Below are 22107 nucleotides of genomic sequence, written 5' to 3' on the forward strand. Positions count from 1 at the left end.
GTCATAATATATAGAAAGCGCCTTGTTTATTGAGCACAGTGAATGGAAAAAGGAGTTTCCTGAACCGTTTCTGGAGGTCGCCCAGGAAAGCGACCGCGGCCACATTTATTCAGGGCTGACGAAGAGGCGACCGCAGCGGAGCGGCGGCGGCAGCGTCCAGCCCTGGCCAAGGCCCCGAGCGTTCTCTTGCGCGTGCTGGGGAAACTTTGGCCTCTTTGGCATCTCGCGCTAGTACCGGCCGCGTTGGCAGCTACACGTTCATTATTTAAGATTACATCGCATGTATTCGTACCCCTAGCGTATTGTTTGTTCAAGCGTGTCCAATAGCTTCCCGCGAGGCTGGAATGTGAGCTCTGAAGAGCTTCAAACATGGACTATGATAGCAGGAATGGTCTCTGTGTAAGAAAGTAAACTTTACCTCTGTCTGTTTCATACGCATAATAAGCGCCCTCAAAATGTGGGACAGTGCGTCGGGATGCTCACAATTTACTGGAGTGAATAATAACCTGTATTTGAATACATATATAGCTAGGATAAAAAATGCGGAGTTTCAAGTCGTTATTTGCAGAGACATCAGTGTGAAATCAGAGCTGATCTCTGCAGTAAACTGCTAGAAAAAAACCAATCAATCGATCAATCAATCAACCAGTGTTTTCTGACATTCTCACTCTCTCCGACATTCTCAATGCGCGCACAGCGCATGGCCTCCTTTCTTCGCGCAATCATTATCACATGCCAACTGGCAACGATTATCCGCATTACCAATTGTGCAATCACCAGTCTTACGTTTTTATTCCAGATTCGTGTTTTCCCCTTGTGAGAAAAGAGACGTCGTAGTTTTCCCATATCAATGGATATGAGAAGGGAATCGGCTGTCGCTAAGCCGCGAAATATAGGGACACGTGGTACATCTACAACACAACTGGGAGACTCGTTTTGTGGTACCAGCCGAATGAGCTTCACCATAAGAATGGACACACAATAGAAACCAACAGACGCTGAAATCAAAGAAAGATTAGGGGAATGGAACTTCTTATTTATGTAGTGTTGGTTGGAGACTAGAATAAGTTGCGTAATCGTTCAGCTACGTTGTAAGATAATAGAAAGTAGAAGGAAAGAAAACCACGCCACCCGTATGCGGAGGTCTCTGGCAAGATGGTGGTAATTCACTGGCCGCTGAAACCTCGGCAATGCTGCGGTGGATGACACTGCGGTGACCCATTGAAACTCATCTTACAGGCGTTTGCACAAAGCTTTGAAATGTGCCGGTCCTGACGTTGCTTTGCCAGTGACTCGAAACCAAAGCCGGCAAACTTAGGGAACACTATCGCGTGTGTCCGCCTCAAAACGAACGCACACGTGTCCCACGTTTTATCTGTGACGTGCCGGTAGCAACCGCCTTCTCAAAGCGGAAGAATTGAGCAGCGCAAGTTGTCTTGCGCTGGAGATAAGTGGGAACTCATCTGCCTCCACGCTTTAAAAACCGCACGAAAGTGATCCATGCTTGGCAGTCGAGACCTTGTTCCTTTCGCGTACCACTTCTCGCGGTGAGTGCTTCTACATTCTTGACCAAGCTTTCGGCAATCTGATACGAGGTCGCGATTATTTGTCTCAATTCTTAACGAAATTTTTTGCTATTACCGATGGAGATCGAAGGTCGTCAATTGGTTGCCTTCTGAGGTTTGTTCTTTAGAGAGAGCACTAATCTTGAAACTAGGCCGTGACACGTATATCTAGCTCACTCACTGTCCTTAACACCCCCTTTTTTTACTGCCTAGAAGATACAGGCTGCAAACGGTGTTGACAGAAGGCTGAGGAATGGAGCTTCTTTGGATGAAAGGGCCACGTGACGGAGCAGCCCTTGTGCTCATCACGTTCCTTGGACTTGTAAGCAACCCGCAAAACTTTGTTACTTTTATTCGCTTATGATTCTTTTTTGATGTCATAATTATTTTCCCCTTCGAGGTCCTCATTCGTCAGATACTGCTTCGACTGTGGTGTTAGCCACGGCTTCGGGAATCGTGACCTTTGTTCAGTCAACGAAATTCAGGCAACGAAAACATTGATAAGAGACATGACGCGCTAGCATATCGTCGCTAATTGTGTCTTCATCGCGAAAGGTTAAAGGTTGTTAGAATATGAGGAAAATATAATTGCTGCACAATTAGGATGAGCGCAGGGGGGGAGAATTACTGGATGTCAAAGAATAATAATACTGAGCACAAACGCTCATACAGATACAAAAAAAGAAAGATTTCTCGCGAAATTGAAGACTGCTTACCACTGTACACTGTAGGAGTATGGCTGTTCTTGGGCTATTTTTGAGTTAGCGATTAGTTTTCCAGTAAGTTATCTTCCCGCAGACCACCAGTATCTGTGGCGATTGGGGTTTCGACCTTGCTTTGATAAATATGCGGAAAATTACCTCTTTTTTTTTCCGGTAATGTCACGTATTGATGCTATTGTACAAGCATCAATGAAAATTCATATTTTCCTTGTTTTTATCGTACGTGGTGCGTAGAGTAGAGCAGATTTGGCATTTCTTTAATGCAAACTTAAAGGCGCCATACAGACAACTGTGTAGAATGCGACCTCGCAGATTTTTCAGAGGGTGCGCCCGAGCTATTACTTGCTTCATTGTTTCCGACGAATTTAGCACCCTATTCCGGCTGCGGCGGTCAAATTTCGATGGATGCACAATTCTAGAGTCCCGTGTACTGTGCGATGTCAGTGCACGTTAATGAGCCTCAGGTGGTCGAAATTTCCGGAGCCCTTCACTACGGCGTCCCTCAGAGCCTGAATCACTTTGGGACGTTAAACCCGCATAAGTCATGAATTTAGTTTGCTTTATATTACAAATAGGACGCTGTTTCTTGCCAACTAGCGAATGCAGTCATTATTATGTCTTAGTACACTGTGATTGGTTGCATGTCTTCCGTCATTTTCGTTACAGACAGTTTTTGCCTCCAGGAATAATATCTTTTTTTTTTTGTGTCAACTTCTGGCCCGACATTTCTTTCGCTATAATTTACAATTTAGCTTTGAAACATGCAACACCGAACAACAAAACTTCTAACGAGATTTCTTATTCTATTTTCTAGTTCGTCTTCTGCTGTAATGTATTAGATACCTGCCTTCCATGCATTCAAATCGTGTTCTTGAAATCCTCCAAAATGAACTCATTGAGATTATTTTGAACGCAGTTTCGAAATGTTTATATATTGAGAAGCCAGATATACATTTCTTAATAACCCTTTTACCAAGTCGAGGTGGCTTATAGTTGTGCAGCAACAGAAAGGACGCATAAATCCCTAATACAAGCTTAGCTCTGAAAGTCAACGGAGAGGTACGAGCAAAATAAAATTTTGTTGCATAACTTGCTTCGTATAGTTTCTGACAGATGGCATTACGACACAGAAGTTAATCCAGTCCTTTGTATAGCTACTCTCATAAAGACTAGCATTTTTCCACCGGCTGCATTTCTTAGAAGGTGAACATTCTTTTATAATTGTTCGCTCGTAAGTTGGAAAAAACACTAAAATGGTAGCTGAAACCCTCCAGTCCCCCGCCCCGAAAAAAGAGAAGAACAGTTCCACTAACTGACTGTAGCTTCCTTGCGAATAAGAATAATGTAAGCATCTCTCCTGCGCTTATACCCCACTATCGCTCAGTGGTTTCGGCTGCCAGAGCCAAAAGCGGAAGCTCGGGCGCTTGAAGTCACGTGATATCTTTGCAGCACTAAGTTGAAGTCGCGCTGGAAGTGTGAATAAAGGCCGAGTTTGGGCGAGTTGGTTTACCATGCTGATCGTAAAAGCGCAAAAAACAAGGACGTAGAATAAGACACAACACGAGCGCTCGTGTTGTGTGTCTTATTCTACGTCCTTGTTTTTTGCGCTTTTACGATCGGCTTGAAGTGTGAATGACCATGAATGACCATGATTAATTCGCGGATTAAGCGCACAGAGATGCGACATTGTGGAAAGGAAAATATGTTCTAGCCGCTGGATACGTTTACCAAATTAGACCTGCGTGTTCTTGCAGTTTCCATTACTCATAGAGCTGAAATCTCTTTTAATAACCTCCGATACGCGCCAAACTCTGTTCAAGAGAGCGTATCCGTAAAGTACGTAATCTCTTTATTCGCTTCGGCAATTTGGCACCGTTATTTGTCGAGTAGGAAGAATATTTCTTACTGCCCCTGAAATTTTACAGGTGCTTGTCTTGTATTATCGTGTGTCGTGCGTTTCCGCTTGTGCTCGTACAGACAGAAAGAACCTGATAGAAAATATGCTAAGAAATTTACGCTCATGATCGTGAGCAGTTGTTTGTTTTCCTTTCTAGACCAACTGAGTGGATCATATTGTGGGACACGTGCGGTTTGATTTTGATTTGTATAACATTGTGTCACTATTTGGTTTATGAGGGTTTAGCATTCCAAAGCGACTCAGGCTATGAGAGCCGCCGTAGAATTTCGCTCCGGGAATTTCGACCACCTGGGGTTCTTTAACGTGCACTGACATTGCACAGTACACGGCCTCTAGAATTTCGCCTCCATAGAAATTCGACCGCCACGGTCGGGATCGAACCCACGTCATTCGGGCTAGCAGCCGAGCGCCATAACCACACAGCCATATATAGGAGGTCTCCCCGCAGCTTTTGGCTTTGGGACCTCCTTCTGTATTTATTGATATGTACCTATATTAATGTTTGGCAATAAGCCTTACTTTTAAAAAAAAATCAGCATGTCGGCTAACACCTGTATGCTCAGCGGAAACACGTAGATGTAGCCAGTCTCCAGTGTCTAAAAATACAGAAAATAAAAGCTGCCGAGCTTAGGTGAAAAAAACAATAGAAATAAGGAAGTCAGAGCTTCACGGAAGCCATGAGGCACAGGAGCTTCATAGTAAATGCAAAAAAAAACAGCGTTTTGAAAAACAAATGCAAAGAAAAGTGGGGAAAGCAGTAGAATGAAGTTTTGGCTGCGCCAAACAGTTTTTTGTTCACAATGAGCATAACTGTGATAGGTGGTTGGTTAACATACACCAGTACACGATGCGCTGTCGTAACACATTTCTCACTGCGTTGTTGTCCCCTGTACTTGCACCGAATTACGATGACCTTTCTGTTCGCCATTCAGGCGGCAGGCGCACACAGGAGGCCCGTGTACATCATTGCCCACATGGTGAACTCAATTACTGACTTCGACGAAGCGATGAGAAGAGGAGCAAACGCTATCGAGGCTGACGTCACCTTCTCCCATGATGGCACCGCAGTCAAGTTCTTCCACGGCATACCATGCGACTGCCTAAGGGAGTGCACTGCCGAGGAGGAAATGTGGTTTTTTCTGGAGTACGTGTCGAAGACGACTAGTATAGGTAAGACGGCGGCAGCTTTCGTAAATTGAATGCCATAAAATTTCGCAACCCATTTCTGAAGTTGTCTATTTAAAGCGTAGTATGTTTCATATCATGTCCCTTCTATTGCGGGCCTTTTCTTGACTGGGGTCCGTCCAGTGGCGTCTGGTGCTCTCTTTAAGATGTAGAAAATTTTGCTTCGAAGTGTGCTTAAAGTAATATATATGTGTTCAATGCAGAGTGTGAAAATTTATTATTCATTACCGCGATACAAAGGTAGCTTAAAAATATAATTTAGTTTTATTAAGCACGCACTGCCTGCGTAGAGGACAAGCGGACGCATGGTTCTGCTGTGATCGTCGCAGAGTTGTTGCATAGAAGCAAGGCCAGCGGCCACTAGATATGCCATCCAGCTTTGGCTGCCTCTTGGCGGCTATCCCGTTCAAAAAAGAACTCTTGGGAGATCTTTAGTGGATCATTTGAATGTGCAATTTTCTGCTGGTGCTGATTCTGTTTCAATTCCACCCCAAGGGTATAGAGCGAAAGCTGTATTCGGTTAATGGACATATATCCAGAATTAATCTATCGCTAAGTTACAGTAGTAGATCTATGGGAGTCCGCTCCTGGTGCAGTTCTAATGCGGTTAAGGGATGCGCCCCTGTCCTGGGATGGCAGGTGCTGCCACCGCTGGGGCCTACGAGACCCAGGTTGCTGTCTCCGATAACCTCTATTGACCAATCATGCACTAAACTGTCTCCTGTGACGGTGGGTAGGCTGTAATGACGTCGCAAGGTTAGCATCGCGTCGCACGTCGCATGTGAGTGCCCATATTGCACGTGGAAGTGAAATTAATTATTTATACCCAGAGGTTGATCGGGAAGAGCAACCTTGGCCTGAAACCGTCATATTCGATGACGGCGTCATATCCGGTGATGACGGTCGCCATTTTCTTTGCACAGACCCGTCTAATACTAACGCATTAATATACACTTAACGGCTGGAAAAGCCTGGCGCGTGCATGGAACTTCACCGTCCCGCAGCCGCGCGAAGCCTGACTCTGAAAGGAGCCATGCTTGAATGTAGCGCTGGTGTGATGGTTTCAACATCCCCACCGTATGCCAGGGATGCGGGAGTTCACCCCAGTGCACTCGGTTTTCCACTGGGTGCAAGCTTCCTTCCAGCCTCGTACTTGTCTTTTCTGGGAGTAGCAGTTGGTAAAAGGAGCCATTAAACTTCTCTAGCCCACCGAGCACGCTAATCGCGGCGCTGTTTGGTCGAGTTATTCTTGCGTCAGTAAAACGAGCATTGCCGTGCTTTCAGTTCTGTGATTTTTCCGCGACAGCTGCTGTTATGGGGACAGCAGTAAGGCAACAACAAAGAGCAAGCCCCACTACGCCACCTTTCTTGATGTAAAAGCATTTGCTCTTTTCAGATGGAGGCCAATACGCAGATAGACTTGCACTCCTTTTACTGGACCTCAAAGTTGGGGACATCGATGAGCAACGAAAGTATTGGGCCGGCGTCGATATTGCGGAGAATCTCCTTCAGCATCTGTGGCAAGGAGGTGAGCAACATGCAGAATAATCATGTGCGGTCACCACTAGCGCCGGAAGTACAAAGCGTACGGTGCTGAGTTGACATTTGAAAATGTGTCCCGAACATTTTGCCCTTCATCGAGTCGAAGTGGAATTTCTAGTAGTAGCGTCTCCTTACCACGCGACAACGGCGAATATAATTACTACTTGGGCCCCTCTGACCTGACTGAAATGAACACTCAGTGTAGCTTACAGCGTCCAGTGCATGACTTTTCACTGCGTTTTTGCGAATGCATTTCGGAAAGCCTCAAATAAGGCTGTAGCTGTTATATTGAGGGTGTAAGCTTAACATGCCCAAAACATTTTCAAGGTTCTTAAACAGGCAAATTTTTCATGACTGCTTGGCACGGAACAGGAATCCCGTATCGTATTTACACGTACAAAATACTGGAAGTTTCGACGACAGGTCTGGTGTATAAGCCGCGGTGGCGTAAGCCCAGACTCCATGGACCCAGTGGCAGGCCGGCTTAAGTCGGAAGACGCGTGGTTTCCGCTACTTTTGGGCGGAGTCTTTTTGCTTACTTTTCCGTCAGGGTTCGAAATTCTATATTCAACTGCGTTGGCCCAAAGACGGCAGTGAGACAGCACTAAGCACATACAGATGCATGCCCCTGTTCGACGCCTGGCGATTGGTGGCGCCGGGCGCACAGGTTCACAGCGCGTACTCCTTGAGGTGTTCATTTACGTCCCGATTTAATTGCTATGGCACCAGCTGCTGAATACAAGGTCGCAGGATCGAATCCAGGACGCGGTAGCCGCACGTCGACCGAAGTGAAATGCAAAAACGCCGCTGTGCTGTGCGATGTGACCGGACTTGAAAAAACCCAGGTGGTGCGAGCCCTTAGACGTCTTTTATTACGGCGTCTTGTAACTTGTGATGAGCTTTGGTGTGACAAGCCTCTAATATCTCCTGTTGCAAATGGGTTGCAAGCCCCAAGGGTAGCGTTGGCCTGGCGGCCTGGGGCACAGCTGGAAACATCCGAAGGTCCTGGCAAAGGATGAGTCGACTGCCAACAGAACAACTTGTTTATTTTAGCATCGCAAAAGAGCAGCCGGTCAGGGCGACCACGTTACTCGACGGAAGAAATCGAAGTCTCTCTTTGGCGTCCGGGACAGCTGCTTTTATACCCTCGGAGTCGAGGGCAAGAAGGAACGGCTCGGGATGAGTCGCACGAGACGGCGACGCACAGACATGTTGAGGCGTGAAGTGACGCGTCCGCCGGGCCGGCGCCGGTCAGACCTCCTCGCTTCCCAGTTGGGTAGCTCCTCTCCCCAGCTGCCGCGCTTTGACAAGCGTGGGCACCAACATGCACACACACACACGCACATACGACGACACGTGGCATTGAAACCTGCCTGGACGCGCTTGGCGGGAGGCGTTGCGGCAGCGATGAACGGGTCAAAATGACCGCCAATTTGAACGAAGCCCCGGCGTCCGTTGCATACGCGCCGGCTATACCGCGCGTCGTAGGCGAAACGTAACAGACCGCCCCGCCGGGAGAAGGAGATCCCGATGATCAGGGGACTGCATCCGCTGTCCGGAGGGATGTCGCTCGATGATGCTCGTAATCGAAATCGGTCGTCCCTCGGCGTTGCTTGAGCGCAGCGCACAGAGAAGGCCTTGTTCCCAGGTTCAGGTTCACACAGGTCACTGCAAAGTGACTTCGGGAGAGTTGCTATTTTTGTTCTCGTTCCCAGCAAGCGTTAGAACTACGCCGAAACGCAACCGCTCAGTCAGCAAGCACGAGACAACCCTCACTATGCTCTGCCAGGCTCTTTCCCCTTTTATACTACTGCCTAGTTCCTTACAGTAGTCAAGCAGCACTCAGAACGCGTCCACAAATTGGAAAATTGCACTAGAAAGCACATAATCACTTTGAAACACTAAACAAAAGCAATATGTTAAAAATCCTGCCTCAGGAAGAAAACATCAGTAACCAACAACTTTGAGGCGGATTCCTACGTTAGGGGCTTCGACTTAAGCCATCGGCGTTACCGTTGAGACTCCCCTTTTTGTAACGCACCTCAAAGGAATATTGTTGCAAAGCGAGGCTCCAGCGCAGGAGGCGGCCATTTTTGGGAGATATGGTCTGCAGCCATTGGAGAGGGCAGTGATCCGTCTCAATGATAAACCTCGAGCCGGCTAGGTAGCATGACAATTTCTGAACGGCCCACACGAGACACGCACACTCTTTCTCGGTGGCGCCGTACGCCTGCTCACGACAGGTCAGCTTACGACTAGCATACAGGACGGGGTTTTCCGCTTCACCATTTTCCCGTTGGCACAGTACAACGCCCATGCCTCGCTCACTAGCATCGCACTGAACAACGAACCCTTTTGTGTAGTCTGGCGATCGTAGCACAGGCTGGCTTGTTAGGGCGCTCTTTAGGGCGCTGAAAGCTCTTTCCTTTGTCTCGCCCCAGACGACTGTTTGGGGCTCTGTTTTTCTTAGAGCATCCGTCAGGGGAGCCGCGATATCGGAGTACCTGGGGATGTACCTCTGATAGTAGCCGGCGACACCTAAGAACGACCGAATATCGGTCTTCGTGCGCGGTTGCGGGAAGTCTCGCACAGCGGCCACCTTTATTTCAGAGGGGCGGCGACGACCCTGTCCAATCATGTGACCGAGGTAGACAACCTCGGCCTGTGCTAATTGGCACTTGGGAGCCTTGACTGTAAAGCCCGCTTCGCGCAGGCGGGTTAGCACTGCCCGCAAGTGTGCCATATGCTCAGACCAGGATGCGGAGAATATCTCTACGTCGTCTAAATACGGTAAAGCGAATTCTTCCTGTCCCCGCAACAATTTGTCCATGAGGCTTGAAAGCAGTATGGCGCGTTCTTCAAACCAAAACTCAAAACTTTAGGACGGAATGTTCCCATTGGTGAAATGAACGCCGCATACCTACTAGCCTCTTCTGTAAGTGGAACCTGCCAATAACCCCTGACAAGATCTAGGGTGGAAATAAACTTAGCGCTACTAACTTTCTCAAGGCGCTCCTCGATGTTAGGGATCGGATAAATTTGATCCTTAGTGATGGAATTAAGCCTGCGGTAGTCGACGCAAGGACGAAGTTCCTTGCCCGGTACCTCAACTAAAATCAAAGGGAGGTATAATCACTCTCACCCGCCTCAATAACACCAAGCTGTAGCATTTTCTTTACCTCAGCCTCCATAATATCGCGCTGGCGGGGTGACACCCGGTACGCCTTGGATCGTACTGGCTCTGGGGAGGTAAGTTCTATATCATCATGAGTAAGGACAGAAGTCCTACCAGGCCTCTCAGAGAACTGACCTTGAAACTCTTGTAAGAGTTGGTGTAGTTCGGTTTTCTGCTCAGCCGACAGCGGTGCTTTAATGATTAAGTCACTAATGACCTGATCAGTGTCTTCCCTGTTCGTCACTGAGCCTAGTCCCGGAAGCTCGACCGGAAGCTCTTCTAACTTTCCCGTGTCGGGCATTTCCTCTCCCAGTACCTGGTGCCTTCAACGCTACAGGCTCAATTTTATTCAGTTCGGACGTGCTCTGAATATCGGCTTGCTGCGCCTCCGACCCTTTCTCATTGTTCGACAACGTCGGCCCCACAACTAACCGCCTTTGCAGCGAGCTCCCGAACTCTCGATCTGGTTAAGGCCTGAACGCTAGCCTCACCAACAAAAGCCCCTTCTCGCGCAGGAGGTGATCGGACCTGTTCGAAAATAGGTACGTACGGGTACTGAGGGGGGGGGGGGGGGGGCAGCATAGATGACACTACGGCCTCCGTCTCAAGTGCTCCGAAAGGTCCTTCAATAAGCACTTTTGCTACGGGCAGACACACGCTATGAGCTTCCACGGCTTGCTTGATCCATGCGCACTCGCCCGTGAACATATCGGGTTCTACGTAAGAGGGGTGAACTACATCCATTGTAGCTGTGGAATCACGAAGCACTCGGCACTCTTTCCCGTTCACGAGGAAGTCTCGCATGTAAGGCTCGAGAAGCTTCATGTTCTCGTCAGTGCTACATAATAACAAACACACGACTTCTCTTTTTGTTTCTGGACACTGCGCCGAAGAGTGACCCGGCTTCTGGCACGTATAACAGACGCGCGCTTGCCTCCTCTCGAACCGCTTTCTGCGTTCGGCTTCGGCTGCCGCCGTCTCCCTACGTTTGGTCGGACTGCTTTCACTCGCATCCGTCTACATGTGTCCCCCCCTTGCTCTCACGGGTGTGAACTTCGGCCTCTCAGACTTGGAGCCAAATTCACCCTTTTGACCGTCCTTAGCTCCGCGAGCCCGACGCGTCACAAACTCCTCGGCTAGCTCGGCGGCTTTAGCCACTGTACTAACGTCTGGCCTATCCGTGACCCAGTACCGCACGTTCTCAGGTAACCGACTATAAAACTGTTCCAGCCCGAAACACTGCTGAATTTTCTCGTGGTTACCAAACGCTTTCTCTTCTTTTAGCCACTCCTGCATGTTTGACATAAGCCTGTAGGCAAACTCTGTATATGACTCACTTCTGCCTTTTTCATTTTCCCGAAACTTCCGACGGAACACCTCCGCTGACAGCCTGTACTTTTTTAGCAGACTCGATTTCACTTGGTCGAAATCCTCTGCCTTCCTCTCTCTTCAAGCGAGCGACTACGTCGGCCACCTCGCCGGGTAACAAAGTGAGCAAGCGCTGTGGCCATGTTTCCCGAGAGAACCCCTGCTTCTCGCACGTTCGCTCAAAGTTAACCAGAAACAAACCAATGTCCTCTCCAAGCTTAAACGGCCGCATCAGGTCAGTCATTTTGAACGATACTCGTTCTCCTGCACCGTGTGCCTGACTTCCATTACGAGCGCGTTCCATCTCTACCTCGAGACGCTTCATTTCAAAGCGTGTTGACGGTCGCGCTCTTCTTTATCTTTTTGTTCTTTACGTTCGCGCTCGTCTTTCTCTTTTTGCTCTTTACGTTCGCGCTCCTCTTTTTGCTCTTTAAGTTCGCGCTCGTCTTTCTCTTTTTGCTCTTTACGTTCGCGCTCCTCTTTTTGCTCTTTACGTTCGCGCTCGTCTCTCTTTTTGCTCCCTCTCCTCAATGGTCTCAAGGCATTCCGACAGCTCGTCATCCTCAGCCTCCAACTCAAGAATAGCCCTTAGCAGTTCTGGTTTTCTGAGTTTGTCTGAGACTTCCAGACCCAACTCTCTTGCAAGCTCCAGCAATTTCGGCTTGCGCAACGACTTCAAATCCATGGCTGCTCCGAATGCTGCTTTCTCTACTGCCTACTATTGTCTTGCCGCAAACTAACCCGGCAGCAACGACAACACAATTACCAGCTCTGTTTCTGACACTAACAAAAGCCTGGCAAAACTCAGAAGAAGAAAGTCCCCGCACTCACCAAATCTCGCAGCCAAGAATTCAGCGCAGTCGTTCCGCTGCAGGCAACCAGTCATCACACAGGGCTCGTTGCACTGCTCCCGGATGGTCGTTGTGCTGCTCAGCATACAGTTGACCGCATATCTTCGCTGCTGGCCTCCGTTGTCGCGATCCCACCGCTGGCAACCAGTTGTTGCAGATGGGCTGCAAGCCCCAAGTGTAGCGTTGGCCTGGCGGCCTGGGGCACAGCTGGAAACATCCGAAGGTCCTGGCAAAGGATGAGTCGACTGCCAACAGAACAACTTGTTTATTTAGCATCGCAAAAGAGCAGCCGGTCAGGGCGACCACGTTACTCGACGGAAGTAATCGAAGTCTCTCTTTGGCGTCCGGGGCAGCTGCTTTTATACCCTCGGAGTCGAGTGCAAGAAGGAACGGCTCGGGATGAGTCGCACGAGACGGCGACGCACGGACATGTTGAGACGTGAAGTGACGCGTCCGCCGGCCGGCGCCGGTCAGACCTCCTCGCTTCCCAGTTTGGGGAGCTCCTCTCCCCGGCTGCCGCGCTTTGACAAGCGTGGGCACCAACATGCACACACACACACGCACACACGACGACACGTGGCATTGAAACCTGCCTGGACGCGCTTGGCGGGAGGCGTTGCGGCAGCGATGAACGGGTCAAAATGACCGCCACTTTGAACGAAGCCCCGGCGTCCGTTGCATCCGCGCCGGCTATACCGCGCGTCGTAGGCGAAACGTAACACTCCACACCTGTGACACCGTTGGCACTGAAGAGAAAAAAAGATTTCAAACAGTCTAATAAATTCCCGTCAGCATGAATGCAGTACTATGCAGTATACATAGCATTGAGAGACTATCACTGGCATGTACACGATATCTATATCTAGAAAATCAACTTTTAGGTCTGTAACGAATCAGAGCAAACAGGCTATCAGATTCAGAACTGAAGGTGACACACCTGAATATACATAATGGCGGAAACAAGTGGCAAAAAAGTTTACCGTATCGTTTGGCGCGAATATGGTTTATGGGGGTTTAACGTCCCAAAGCGACTCAGGCTATGAGAGACGCCGTAGTGAAGGGCTCCGGAATTTCGACCACCTGGGGTCCTTTAACGTGCACTGACGTCTCACAGTACACGGGCCTCTAGAATTTCGCCTCCATCGAAATTCGACTGCTGCGGCCCGGATCGAACCCGCGTCTTTCGGGCCAGCAGCCGAGCGCCATAACCACACAGCCACCGCGGCGGCTGTTTGGCTAGAATACGAGCATAACCTTTTTTTTTCAAATCAAATGTTTTGTAAATTAGAAGAAAACAACTTCACTAGGTGGTGCTTAATATATGAAAAGTGGGCAAATCAGAACGCCGAAGAGAATGTATGCTTTGAACGAATGTCTGAACCTCAAAATAACATCCCGAATGGGCTTGCTGCGGGGATAGCAACCAGGGCTGGCCGCACTCTCCCGACCGGTAGTGTCGAGGGAGGGAGGCAGGGAGGGATTGCCGCGCGTAGGAATGCGTGGACATTCCGGAGAGTGGTAGCTAAGCTCAAAGTGAGGCACAACTTCGCATTAACTGTACTGCGCCCACAAAAATGCAACACGAGTTTTCTTATTTCAATTTTACAGTAGTACATGATAAGTCACCGTGGATCTAACCATCAGATGGCGCACCTGTAGTATGAGGGACGCAGCTGTGACGTTCTCTGTAATAAATACCCAGAGAACAGCATTTACGAGTAGATGTTACCTTTGAAAAAATTGAAAAGAATTGAAAAAATAATTGAAAAGAAGTATTATTTTGGCGTTTGACTCCTGCAAAAGGCTTAAAAGATCAAACGTTTTTAAAAGATTATTTTCCCTGCCAAACCAGTCCTCGTCGAACTATGCACCCGCGCTTGCAAAAACGCAGAACACCAAGGAGGCCTCTCAAAGAAACACAAACACACTGAATGGTTTGTTTGACTGTTCGGTAGTATTCAGAACTCAAAGATATGCTATGTAGGGGCACTGTTTCCCGTTTTATGGCACTTGAAGCAAGAACATATGTACTCCTGCACTAGAAAAGTTTGACTAAAAATTAATTCTTATTTTATGTGCACGAGAAGTGTGTCCATCAAGCAACGATGCATATAAAAAATAGACATTTACGGCGAAATAAACCGAAATGCACTGTTGATTGCACGAATCGTTCTGTCTTCCTCTTCAGGAAATAACTGCTTGTTCGCGCGTATTCTGTGCAGTACCTTCTTCGCGGGCGCTGAACGTACTCCTTTCGGTTCCAAGTGTTGCTGACCAGAATGTGCTGCAGGGAGCGATCGATGCCATTTCGTGGGCCAACCGCGCCATGCTCGACAAGATAGGTAAGGTTAAATGGTCGTTAAGAAAGGATCTCTTTCACGTTTTAGATTACAATTTATTAGTCCCAGGTGAATTTACGCAACTGGTGTCGACTAAAAGCTAAGGAATGACCACGAAGAAGGTGTGAAGAAACACTCAGTGTTCTCTTCTGATACTAAGAAATCCGCAAACGTTGATACGACTTCAAAGCAATTTCTCTACGTTTCGAACGTTAAGCATATATTGCACGCTCTGCCAGGTGTTGTGATCATGTTAATTAGTCGTAAAGAACAGTACTGTTCGCTTTCAAAATTAATTGTGCCAGTAGAAAGACACGACTGATGGCACATTTGTCTAAAACTAAAGAGCATGGTAGGACCCAGTAAAAAAAAAAAAGCATAGAACAGAACCGAGTAAAAAATTCGACAAATGTTTTGTAGATTTGTCGTAACGACAGGTTTTTCTGTCGTTTAATAATACTTATATACGCGCTGCTGTTAAAAAACTTCGTTAACGTGCCAATGAAGCTGCCCAAAGGCAGCTTTTTTTCCCGCAGTCCTTTCATGTACCTGCGCTTGAATTAAAAATAAAGTTTTGATTTGATTTGATACTTTTCCGTATTCAGTTCTCCTATAGAACCTTTCTGTAGTCTGTGGTTCAGCAGTGCTTTTCTGTAGTAACTACTCAAAATTTAGTTGTTACTACCAATTTTATGATGTTAGTACAAGTTTTTGGATGAAAACATTACAGAAAATTTGGTGTTACGGCAGAAATTTTTCTTTTGTATTTTTCGACTGTCGAGCAAGACAGAATGCGACGATGATGGTGTGTGTAACAAATTTTCCTGAGATGCGAAATTGGGTTAATAACAGTCGTAAAATACGGATGCCTGAGAAATATTCGTGGTCCAGGATTTGACGTCAGTAACAACGACGACCTGGACAACATCCGGAACATGTACGAAAGGCTTGGGATACAGCGCCACCGGTGGCAGGGAGACGGTATCACGAACTGCCGCTCGTATCTACGGAGACGGAGCTCTGACAGGCTGGACAGGGCCATCGACAACCGCGATTCCAACGGACCAGAACACTACGTCGAAAAAGCGTACGACAGGACAGTAGACTTGCCAACAGAGATCCGAAGATCGCTCAGGTACGTTGTCCTGAGGACTCGGCTTGACGCTAATCAAGTACTGTACCGCACTAGCGGCGAGTTCTGAAAAACTAGACAGTAAACTAAATATCGACTAACAAGAAAGGCTGTACTTCATCTTAACGATAACTGGCAGCACTGTAGAAGTTACAGGCCCTCTCAATCAATTAGAAGAGCGGAGAGATCTTTAAGATATTCCTGTGCTTTGCTTTTCTTCCACTCGCGGCGAGCAGACGCGTATCTGTGACCACCGCGGAGTTGGTAGAAAAGCCACAAGTACAAATAGGAACGAATCGATCTCTCGATGAGCCATAAAGAAACACAAAACTAACATTGTTGCAACAACGAGTGGTTTTTTAGCAAGAACATTCACCACTACTAAGCAACCACGCAGCGGATCATGAGCTACAATAACAAGGGCAGAAGTCTCTGCTGTGTAAATAAGCTGTGAATGACATGCTATGTCAATGACATGTGAAGTGAATGACATTTACTTATTTTTTTTATTTATTTATACATACTGCAGTCTTAATAAGGCTAAAGCCGGAGTGGCCAGGGAGAGAAAAAAAAACTTCGTGTAGAAAATTATAAATGTGTAAAAAACAAAGGAAAATAAATAGATATATCACTATCAAGTGATGGCCACCAAAAACTCGTCAATGGGTAGCGAGCGGACGTTTCGAGGCACCGAATTCCAGAGTTCAATGGCCAGAGGAAAGAAGCCGTGTTTGAACGCCTCAGTGCGGCAAAAGAAAGGGGTAAGGTTCAGGCTATGTAAACTTCTAGTAATGGTTGGTTTGCTAAAGCTGAAATAATTGTTTAGTGGGTAATGGCGCTGAGAATGAACTAGTTTGCGTAAAATCTTCAAACTTGCTATGAAATGATACTTAAATTAGCTGTAAACAACAACGTTTTGTTTCCGGTGAGCGTAATTATTCGAGTTCTCCTTACAAGCAAGGCCCGTATCATAAAAAAAAATTGTATTTCCAAAGCTTTTGCGCAGTGTGACTTTACAAATTTTTCATCGATTCAATTAGGCTGCCAGATATGGGGCAGAAGTGAAAAGTTGTTTTGTTAATGAAGTGAAGCAAAAGGAATCATTTCTAATTTTACTAAGGCAAAATAACCTTCTAGGACAAAATACTGCCGACAAGCGGGCGTCCATACTATAATGTAGAAGCAAAACTCTACAGTGCAGAAGTGTGCTGGGCACCCGCCGCGGTGGCTCAGGGGTTAGGGCGCTCGGCTACTGATCCGGAGTTCCCGGGTTCTAACTCGACCGCGGCGGCTGCGTTTATATGGAGGCAAAACGCTATGGCGCCCGTGCGCTGTGCGATGTCAGTGCACGTTAAAGATCCCCATGTGGTCGAAATTATTCCGGGGCCCTCCACTACGGGCATCTCTTTCTTTGTTCTTTCACTCTCTCCTTTATCATTTCCCTTACGGCGCGGTTCAGGTGTCCAACGATATATGAGACAGATACTGCGCAATTTCCTTTCCCCCAAAACCAAATATTATTATTATTATTATTATTGGTATTATTATTATTATTGTTGTTATTATTATTATTATTATTATTATTATTATTATTATTATTATTATTATTATTATTATTATTATTATTATTATTATTATTATTATTATTATTATTATTATTATTATTATTAACTGTGCTGCCCTGCAACAAATGAGCCGTCAGCCTCAGTGACAGCTGTCAACTGCTACGGTGCATCTTGCAGATGGCGTCGCGTCACGCCGGGCTTGCGGTTGAGAGAAGCTGAGGTAGGATCAGTGAAAGAGAGAGGAGTTGTCGGTACTCTACTGATTGTAAGTGCTTTCAGCTGCGTCGCGGCCATAGCGGGACCTTCTACTGCTGCTCACTTCTTTTGTCCTCTCCGTGCCTCCTCGCCGGATTTTCTCGCGCCGCGACCGCTCCATCCTGCATGAGACATTCCGCGAAAGTGAATGAAACTGCAAGCGTTATTCTTCACTGTTTTTTTTTATTGCAGGAGGGGCGTGGATGGCATCATCACCAACAAACCTGAACGCATGCCGTGATCATGCAAGAAGACGAATTCAAGGACACTCTGCGTCCCGCTAACGTTTCGGACAACCCCTGGATTCGTTTCTTAGGCCGGATACGCGTGTCCAAAATGAACCCAGACCTATCGGTGTTATCGTTGTTTATCAATGCTTTTGTAAAAAGTGTTTTTCCATAGTTTCAATAACAAATAGGCCACCGTGTTGTTATAGAACCACGGCTAAAGTCCTTTAAAAAATGGCCTGGCTTAGCTAAGGTTAACCCTAGGATGCGAAGCATAATAGATTTGTGAAAGGGTATAGCCTGGTGACACTTGGTTATACTTGGTAATGCTTGGATACACTTGGTTTATGCTTGGTAATGCTTGAATATACTTGGTAATCTCTAAGTATTGCATAGATTAAAGAATGACAACACATGTGTTACTCCGCTTTTCAATCCGCCGAGCTTCCCTGTCTGTAGGCGGCATCTCGCTGTATGACTGCCCCGACGTGAGGAGCGGGGCTCTTTTATATAATGCCGCGACGACAATCGCCCCCTAGCGAGAGGAGCGGGAGTTAGCCTTGGTGATCGCGGCCGCGCGGCGACCGCGCGAGTTGAGCCCCGTTTCTCCACAGCTGGCGTGACGTCAGACCACGTGCTCGGCTGCAGCGCCCCTAGTGGGAGGAGCGGGAGTTAGCCTTGGTGGTTGCGGCCGCGCGGCGACCGCGCGAGTTGAGCCCCGTCTCTCCTCAGCTGCGCGTGACGTCATACCACGTGCTCGGCTGCAGCGCCCCTAGCGGGAGGAGCGGGAGTTTGCCTTGGTGGTCGCGGCCGCGCGGCGACCGCGCGAGTTGAGCCCCGTCTCTCCTCAGCTGTCATGACGTCAGACCACGTGCTCGGCTGCAGCGCCCCTAGCGGGAGGAGCAGGAGTGGTGGTGCGCCAGGCTGGGCTATGGTTGAGCTAATGAGTGTCCCTATTATGCTTCGCATAATAAGCACTGTAATGACTTGCTTTAGAAACACCTTGAAGTCTGTTTAGAAACCCTTATGAATAAACTCGTTTTACTGTAATGTGCTTGTTTTGAATCTTTATAGAATTTGGGTGCAGTGTTTCAATAACTAATTGGCCACTGTATGAATATACGAATACGGATAACACCCTTTAAAAGAAATACTTTAATGACTTGCTTTAGAAACTCGTTGAGAAATTGTTCAGAAATCCTTTTTAATGTCCTCATTTGATTGTAATGTGCTGCTTTTGAATCTATATAGAATTTGGGTACAGTGTTTCAATAACTATTTGGCCACCGCATGGTTATTGGAACACGGCTAACGTCCTTTAAAAGAAACACTGTTATGACTTGCTTTAAAACTCTCTAGGGAGTTTGCTTGGAGTGCACTCGTTTCATTGTAATGTGCTGTTTTTGAATGTGTATAGAATTTGGGTACAGCGTTTCAATAAGTAATTGGACGTCGCATTGTTTTATGGACATGGCTAATGTCCTTAAAAAGAAATAATTAACAACTCTATTTTGAAACTAGTTAAATCCATTTGAATGCATTCGTTTCACTGCAATGTGATCTTTTTGTTTCTGTATAAGATTTGAGTTATGGGTTCGAGTAACGAAATGGCCGCCACTTTCCTACAGAGCTCAGCTAGTGGCTTTCAAGAGACGCACTGTAATGACTCTTCAGAAAGCTCTTCGGGAGTTAGTTAGGAACGCTTTTTCACTGTCTTTTTTGCAGCTTGTTGCTTTTGAATCTGCAGAAAATTCTGTAAGTCATTTGGCCACAGCATTGCGATGAAATAGGGTTACACATTGATCTCTGTTTCCTGGTGGGAAGGGAAACAGACCGCAAGTGCATGGTTTAACAAACGTTAATGCTGTAAGCATGTAAGAAATACAGAGCAACAGCACACCATAATCAACCAAGTAACTTTATTGAGCCACATTTACAGTAGCTTATGTAATTAAATGTTTGTAGCGCATAGCGAGCCTTAGTAATATGCAGAAATGATAAAATTTGTTAGGAGGTGTGGCACGTGAGCATTATCAGCACATTTTATTTTGGGACAATTAGTTTTAGATTAAAATTACTTTCCATGCCACATGTGCAGCAAAGATCACATCTGAAAGAGAGCATGTTTACACGAAAAAAGAAACAGCGGAGTACCAACTCAAATACTGCCTAGCCTTCCCCCTTGAATACATCTTAGTATGAGCCTGCCTTAAATTTGAAGCATTTATGCTCTATATAAGGTGCAAAATGCTAGTTGGAGCCACAGCAAAAGGCTAGCTGCATGTTCATTCTACGATAATTAAGTTAGAAAGCACTACGTGACTTTATGTAGCATTCTGAAAGGATATCATTTACAGCTATCCAAGGACTGTGAGCATAATATAAAAGTGAACATGATCAAGGGAACAAAATTGTTCTGAAGGACAAATGCGAGATGTGTGCGGTATTAAACTGACCTGTTATTGAAAGATTATACACACTTGATTTTGGTGCCATATTTTCTCCTCTACAATGACGCAGAAGACTCTACTTTGCATGAACCACCAGGTGGCATAATTTGCAAATAATTTTTTCTGTCATGCTGTTTCTGTTTCAACAGCTGAACAATGAATGTGACGTTAAACTGCTTATATGTGACGCGAGGAATCAAAAAACAACAAATCGCTGACATTAGTGTTCATTCTGGCTGTTGAGACTGGCTGCCTTTAGCATCGCAGCGTATTGAAATGACAAAGAAGCGATTATGTCGCAGTTTCTTCATGCCTCCCGTGACCTATAAACATACTTTGATGTCACTGTCATCGTTCGGCTATTGAAATCGAAACAGTGTGAGAAGGAAATTCGATTATAAATATTTAGCGGTCGTACGAGAATACCACATGGTATTATACATGGAATTATTCTATCCATGTATAATAATGCCTTATGGATCACTGCAAAGCAGAAAACATTCCCACATACCTTAGGTGTCTGTACTTCATTAAGCAGCAGGAATAAGAGCAAGACACAAAATACAAGAATGAGCAAAATGAAGAGTACAATATTCATTTATATTCAACACGACTAAAAATCATCTCATGAGAATGCAAATTTCAAGGAGTACTTTATATCTGATACTGAGCAGTAATGAGCCAGTTAACCATCACGCATAATACTGTTTACGAAAAGGTGCCCATTGGTTGGCATTTCAGTCCTGGCCGGTTTGCACTGCCTGCTATTAACCACAAAAGCTCTACACTAAATCCGTGACTCTGCCCAACAAAAGGACTGGTTTTTTTTATTACATACATGTCACTTGTCTTTTCCTGCACTGTTTTGCAAGTACAGCTTGGTCCACCCATAGGGAATACAGAGCGGTCAGAATAGGATGCTTTAGAGTTCGACAATCCTTGTTAGGTGACAGCATAAGCTGTGAATGTCATCTGTTACAGCCTCCTTTCTTCACTCAACTGCTGCTGCCAACATGCAAATAATTTTGCACCTGTACACATGCTTTCCTGGGTTGTTTTTAAGTGTTGCCTGAATTCACAATAGGCGGGTTGCTTCTAACAATCTAAGAGATCATCAGAAGCAGGCTGCCGAATTCATTTCTCAAGAAAGGTATGATGTGCTTTAGTAATTAAGTGAACAAAAATTAAAATGAGAAGAAAAGCCATGTCCGGTTAAGAGGAGAAACAGAACAAATAATTAAAAAACCAATCTGTTTCATGTTCGCTAAATTCTTTTAGAGTAAATATTGAGGAGGATAAATGTGCTGGGATATTCACAACCAGCTCATAGCACACACTTGAAATATGCAAATGCTTGATATGAGGTTTGCCTTTCTAACTGTGCTAATGTAAAAATATTTAGTTTATAATTCAGATCTTTTCATTGATTCCATTATCCTGAAAATAAAAATTGCTAACGGGAGGCAGTTAGTTCATGCCGGCAGTTCCAGCTGTTCTTTGGATGTGATCTTCATTGTGCATGTCCTGCAGTAAAATAATTCAATTGCATAGAAACCAGTATTTTCTATCATAAAATGTGCTGATGACTCGCAGTAAGCCGGTGATGTGACCTTTTTGGCAGATTATGAGGTGCGTCGTTCTTGTCTGTGCAGAGATGAGGAGGTATCAGGTAGGCGCCGCCCATGCTTGCAAATCTGAAGTACCGAGATGTCTGCCTAAAGGCCAAAGAAAAAAAAATTCATCAGCACTGGGGCGGGATCGGGCGCCACTCATCTTGCGGTAGGTCCATGGCGAGACAGGAACTCGAAGGTAC

At 46.3% G+C, this 22107-nt stretch overlaps 1 pseudogene across 1 annotated transcript; it reads left to right on the top strand.

Annotated features, from left to right (window-relative positions):
- Positions 1 to 1494: 1494 nt before the first annotated feature.
- LOC144101227 (dermonecrotic toxin SPH-like) lies at positions 1495 to 18894 on the top strand (annotated as a pseudogene). Its single transcript, XR_013307962.1, has 7 exons — positions 1495 to 1547; positions 1782 to 1887; positions 5138 to 5375; positions 6787 to 6918; positions 14549 to 14668; positions 15557 to 15800; positions 17810 to 18894. The product of XR_013307962.1 is annotated as a dermonecrotic toxin SPH-like (transcript).
- Positions 18895 to 22107: the final 3213 nt, after the last annotated feature.

Source organism: Amblyomma americanum, chromosome 8 (assembly GCF_052857255.1).
Source record: "Amblyomma americanum isolate KBUSLIRL-KWMA chromosome 8, ASM5285725v1, whole genome shotgun sequence".
In the NCBI taxonomy this organism is placed as follows: domain Eukaryota; kingdom Metazoa; phylum Arthropoda; class Arachnida; order Ixodida; family Ixodidae; genus Amblyomma; species Amblyomma americanum.